Consider the following 5,894-nt stretch of genomic DNA (forward strand, 5'->3'; position numbering starts at 1 on the left):
TCAATAATTCATGGCCCTACAATTGTACTTCTGCATACCCTTATAATCCTTCCTCCCTGCACTTCCGCTGTTCTGTTCTGTAACTTTTTTATTTTCTATCTTTGAAAAAAAAGAAGCAAATATAACTATAAAATACAAAATTTTAGGAAAACTGATAATTTTGGAGCAGAGGGGGTAGAAGAGGAAAACCCCTCCCCCTTTACTGCCAGCATAGTGGAACACAATGGGAACAGACCTATTGCACTCAGCTAGGAAAAAGGAACATTGTGGTATTGGGAACTGTCTATAGCAGGCATGGGCAAACTTTAGCCCCCGAGGTGCTTTGAACTTCAACGCCCAAAATTCCTAACAGTCCAAAACACTTTGAGGACCAAAGTTTTCCCATGGAGAGGATAATCACATGGAGAAGGCAGACCAGCAGCAGGATGTACACAGCATAGGACGTTTCGTGACGTACAGCTACAATTGTGGTTTTCCTGCTTTGTCCTAATGTTCATTTGGATTCCTCCCTTAAAATCCTGTTACTCAGATGGGGTGATTTCACAGCAAAGCCTCACATTCTAACCTCAATACTAAGGACTTCATCACAAAGGCCCATGGATTTATCACTCATCGTGGCGAATCCATGAGTTCCTGGCAGGGGGCATGGAGAACCCATCGCTCCACATCCTGTGTGACTTACCTTTGCCCCCATCCCACTGGGGCGGGGGGAGCATTGCCACCTGGTTTCCCCCCATTGCTGGTAAGGCAACATGGGAAGGATCCTGTGTTGCAGGGCCAGTATACGGTGCTCACTCTTCCTTTCTGGACAGAGCCCAGCCAGAAGTACATTGTGTAATGTAATGCTATTGTAATTGTTTATATGCATTTTATATTGTAAGCCGCCCTGAGTCCCCTTATTGGGTGAGAAGGGCGGGGTAGAAATACTATAATAAAATAAATAAATAATAATAATGGGCTCTGTTCTGAAAGGGGAGAACAAGTAGCATACAATGGGCCAAGTAACCCATCTGATGAAGTAGTAAGACTGGATTCCTGTTCTTTTTTTCCAAAACTAAATCTAGGTGGGTTATTTTCCTCTTATCTTAAACTTCTATTTCCAGCGCGTGATCCCAGTATCACTAAATGTTCTCCAGGATCTCCCCTAAAATGGGAAAGTGACAATACAATACGGATAATATGCTTTCTAACCCCAATGAACTTCCTCCTACACAATAATTACATTTGTCATGTTAACATTTCATATCCTGTCAATGTGTCCCTCACACCTCAAGCAGGAAACACATGGCCATGCCATTAAAACAAAACAAAAATAATGCTAAGTTTAACATTAACCAAAAATGTGTACTAAGTTTATTGGAGTGTGCACTTAATTTCATCTTTGAAAAGGGGATGGACTCATATAGTGGGGAAAACAAGCACAGCCAGCTGTATGATTTGGAATGTATCCTGATCTATTTCATTGCCCTGCTATATTCATCTGATTGATTCTGGGGCTATAGAAATTATCACCATTCTGTCAAAATCAAGCAGGCCCTGAAATGGAGGAATAGTATGTTAACTGCCAAGTGACCATATTATTTATACACAGGGAAATTCTATCAGGGAGAGCAGTGGCCTTTAGGGAAGGTTTCATGCAGCCTTCCAGTTAGTTTTGAACTGCCATTCCAAACATCTTAGTCAGCATAGCCAATGATGGGGTCTGCTGGAAGCTGAAATCCAACATCAGGAGGTCCAATAGGTTCCAACCCTGCTCTAAATATTTACTGTTGACTAACATTCCACAAATCAGTCCCACTGCAAGCACTGAGCATTTATTATTGTAACACCATTACCTTCCTTTAATTACAGTTAACACCAGTGTCTTACTATCAGTGAATGCTATTTTTGAGTGGCTTAAAGAGCTGGACATGTTTAGCCTGAAGAAGAGAAGGCTGAAAGGAGACATGATGGCCATGTATAAATATGTGAGGGGAAGTCATAGGGAAGAGCTTATTTTCTGTTGCCCTGGAGACTAGGACACGGAACAATGGCTTCAAACTACAGGAAAGGAGATTCCACCTGAACATCAGGAAGAATTTCCTCACTGTGAGGGCTGTTCGGCAGTGGAACTCTCTGCCCCGGAGTGTGGTGGAGGCTCCTTCATTGGAGGCTTTTAAGCAGAGGCTGGATGGCCAACTGTTGGGGGTGCTTTGAATGTGATTTTCCTGCTTCTTGGCAGGGGGTTGGACTGGATGGCCCACGAGGTCTCTTCCAACTCTATGATTTTATGATTCTATGAAATATTCTTCGCCAGCTTGTAATAGGTTCATTCATTCTCAACTCTCAGAGAAAGCTCAGGGTTTGTCATCACAAGAAATGGAAGAAACAGAGGGTGATATTTCAAGTCATATCATTTGATCTGCACTGTCAAAGCTGAGGATTTTATCACATGAAGGTTGGCAAACTAGCTTTGAAGCAAGACAATCACTTTTGCTGATGGTTCCTATTGCACAATGCCATCCATAAGTGCAATACACCCGTCCGCAACTATCAATGAGAAAATCCATTAATAGTTACAGACTGTGCCACGTTCCTGTCACCTACCTGGTGCAATGACACTGTTCCACTTCTGCGCCGGAAGGAAATGATATAACAAATGAAGTGATGTAGGAGATGGAATTCTCCCTCTCACTTTTCTCTCCCCTTCACAGTAATTCATTGATTTAAAGTTATATTTTTAATATTTTTAACTAAGTTTGATGTAATTACAGAATTATTTTAATGTATTTTAATGATGGAGCAGCACAACTGTTATGGTGTTAGGAAGCTTAACCAGAAGTAAGGCATGGGACCATAGATAATAAATAATAATAATAATAATAATAATAATACTTTATTTTTCTATCCTGCCACCATCTCCCCGAAGGGACTCAGGGCGGCTCACATGGGGCCAAGCTGAAAACAGAAACAAAAACATGTAAAGTTAAAACCAGTTTCTATAACTACAAACAGTTTCAATAAGTGAATTGGCACAGTTGCTTGACTGTGGAGACCTGTGATAGCGATGAAGCTCATCTCAGTATGCTGCCACTATCCATGACTGCTGAGGGATAGCAACTTACTGTTGTAATCATTTTTCTCCATGGCTTGAGTCAGGATTCTAGTTCAATGTAAGATAAGGCATGGCATTAACCTGTTCCTTCTTCATGCCATGTCACTGAGATATGACCATTTTCAGTTGAGAAAGCAGACTGATCAATTCCAGGGAAGCTTTATTACCTCCAGTTGTCTGCCATCACTTTTCTCATCTAACCCTTCTCAGGTTTTCACAGAGAGAGAGACTATTCATGATGGAAGCATCATTCCTATATCCCCAAAGCACTGGTGTTCCTAAACATGGTTGCAAGCATTTGGTGCATCTGGAAAACCTGGGAATTGTTGTTTTCACTTCTTCTTAACTCAGTGGGTTGAACTGAATGGCTATTGCCTCAAAGTTTCATAACAGGAATGTTTTAAGACTGAAGACTTCTGCTATCAGATTTCACTCGTTCAGTCAATGGTCTTATGGGCTGATGGTCTACCTACTTCCTTCTTTCTACCCCCCGCTTTGGAAAGAGCCGTTATTTTTACTGTTTTTCAGTATTGCCCACATATATATCTTTGCCTGCAGGCTCCCCACCAGAGAAGGAATGGGGACAGCAGTGGTGGCAATGCCTCTAGTTCCCCAAAACCAGCCATATTGGTAGTGGTGGAGAAAGAGGCACTTTCCATTAGCAGATTAGTAGATTCACCTCTGTTTCCTTTGCAAGTGTAAAATGTTCATTATCTGATCATAATTTTCCATGTCAAAACTGCTGTGGTATTATCATCATCTATCTAGCGGTTCTTTTTTAATTTTTTTAATTTTTTTACATTCCAACAATTAACAAAATTTTAGCGATGCATGTCTTATTTCAGTATACATAATACCAAAAGTAACTAATGCTTAAATGACATTTTAAACGATCCTTTGGAATGTAACTTGGGCAAGATCTTCATCTTGTAAATTTTTAGCCTTGAGGAGATATCTCGAAATTTCTTTCCCCATGAAATGATTTGTTTGCTCATATTTTTCCATAAATGATTGTAGTTCATTGGTATAATATTATTAATATTTTTTGGTATATCTACTCCCAGGTATTTCATCTTCTTATTCCCCAGTTTTATTCCCATGATGTTTTGAACCTTCTTAAGTTCTTCCCATGTTAGATTTTTGTGTAGAATCTCTGTTTTCCCTAAATTAATTGTGAGGCCCGAAGTTTTACCAAAATCCTTGACTGTTCTGACTATTGATTGTACTGACTTTTCCACCTCCCTAAAATTATCATAACATCGTTAGCGTATAGATTAATCTTGATGACTTCCTTGCCCACCTTATAACCTTTAATAGCTGAGTTGTTCCTTACTGAATTTGCTAAGGGTTCATTGGCCAATGAGAATAGGGCTGGGGAAAGGGGGCATCCCTGTTTAGTTCCCCTGTTAATGTTTATTTGTCTAGTTTGTTCCCCGTTAACTAAGATAGTAGCTGTTTTCACTATATAGTTCTTTTATTATCTTACATACTTGCCCCCCCCCCCCCATATTGCTTTCCTCACAGAGTCTGTTCAAATATTTGTGGTCTAATGAATCAAATGCTTTGCAAAAGTCCAATTTTAGTATAAGTACTTTAGATTTTTTTTCCTGTGGCATGATTCAGAATGTTCAAAATATTCCTTATAGGGTCCGCTAATTTCCTGTTTTTTATGAATCCGTATTGATCTTCATGAATTATCTCTGGGATTATATCTTTCAGTCTATTAGCTAATATTTTAGTGAATATTTTGTAGTCCACATTGCATAGGGATATTGGTCTGTACGAGTTAGGATCCGTTTCATCCTTATTTGGCTTTAAGATTGTGAGAATTTCAGAGAGTTTCCAAGAATTTGGTACAAATCGTTTCCCCATTATTTCATTAAAGAGTATAAATAGGTTGGGAGTAATTTCATCTTTGAATATTTTATAGAAGTTTGATGTAAATCCATCTGGCCCAGGTGATGTATTTGTTTTTAGGTTTTCTATTGTTTTTTTCAATTTCTGATTTAGTTATTGTACTATTTAGAATAGATTCTGACTGTTTATTTATAGTTTTTCCCAAGAGGCCAATTCGTTTGGTTAAGTCTTTACCTTCGTAAAGTTTTTCATAATAACTAGCCGTAATCTCCCTAATTTTCTTATCTGTAGCTCTCAGATGTCCTCTATCATCTTTCAACTTAAGTATTCTGTTTCTAGCTTGTTTTGATTTTAGGACTCTGGCCAGCCTCTTCGAATCATTAATTGAGTTTATTTGATAATCGTTTTTAATCCATAGGTATTTTTTTGTGGTCTCTATTTTATCTAAGTTGTCTAGTTGCTGTTTTTTCTCTTTCCATTTTGTTTTATTCTCATCTGATGGGATTTTTTGAAAATGAAGGAATGCATCTTCAACCTCTGATCTTAATTTCTGAATTGTATTCTTTTCTTTTCTATTGATTCCTATTTCCATTGAAATACAAGTACCCCTTATGGTTGCTTTAAAAGCATCCCTTAAGATCTCTTCTTTTATTTGTGGTTGTCTGTTAAATCGAAAGAATTCTTGAATCTGCTGTTTAATGACCTGTTTATCCTTTTCATTAAAGGTTGCCTTGGGGTTGAAAATCCATTTCCTTGGGGACTTTCTTATTGGGATTCCTAATTTTAACAGGAGGGGAGCATGATCACCTGGCCAGTGATTCCCCACTTTAATCTACCTTATTGGTTGTATATTGTTAATTCCAACTATAAAGTAGTCTATTGCAGAGAATTTTGCGTGCCTGTGGGAATAAAAGGTTGGGGTAGTTCCCTCCTCTCCTAATCT

Source organism: Anolis carolinensis, chromosome 1 (genome assembly GCF_035594765.1).
Source record: "Anolis carolinensis isolate JA03-04 chromosome 1, rAnoCar3.1.pri, whole genome shotgun sequence".
Taxonomy (NCBI): domain Eukaryota; kingdom Metazoa; phylum Chordata; class Lepidosauria; order Squamata; family Dactyloidae; genus Anolis; species Anolis carolinensis.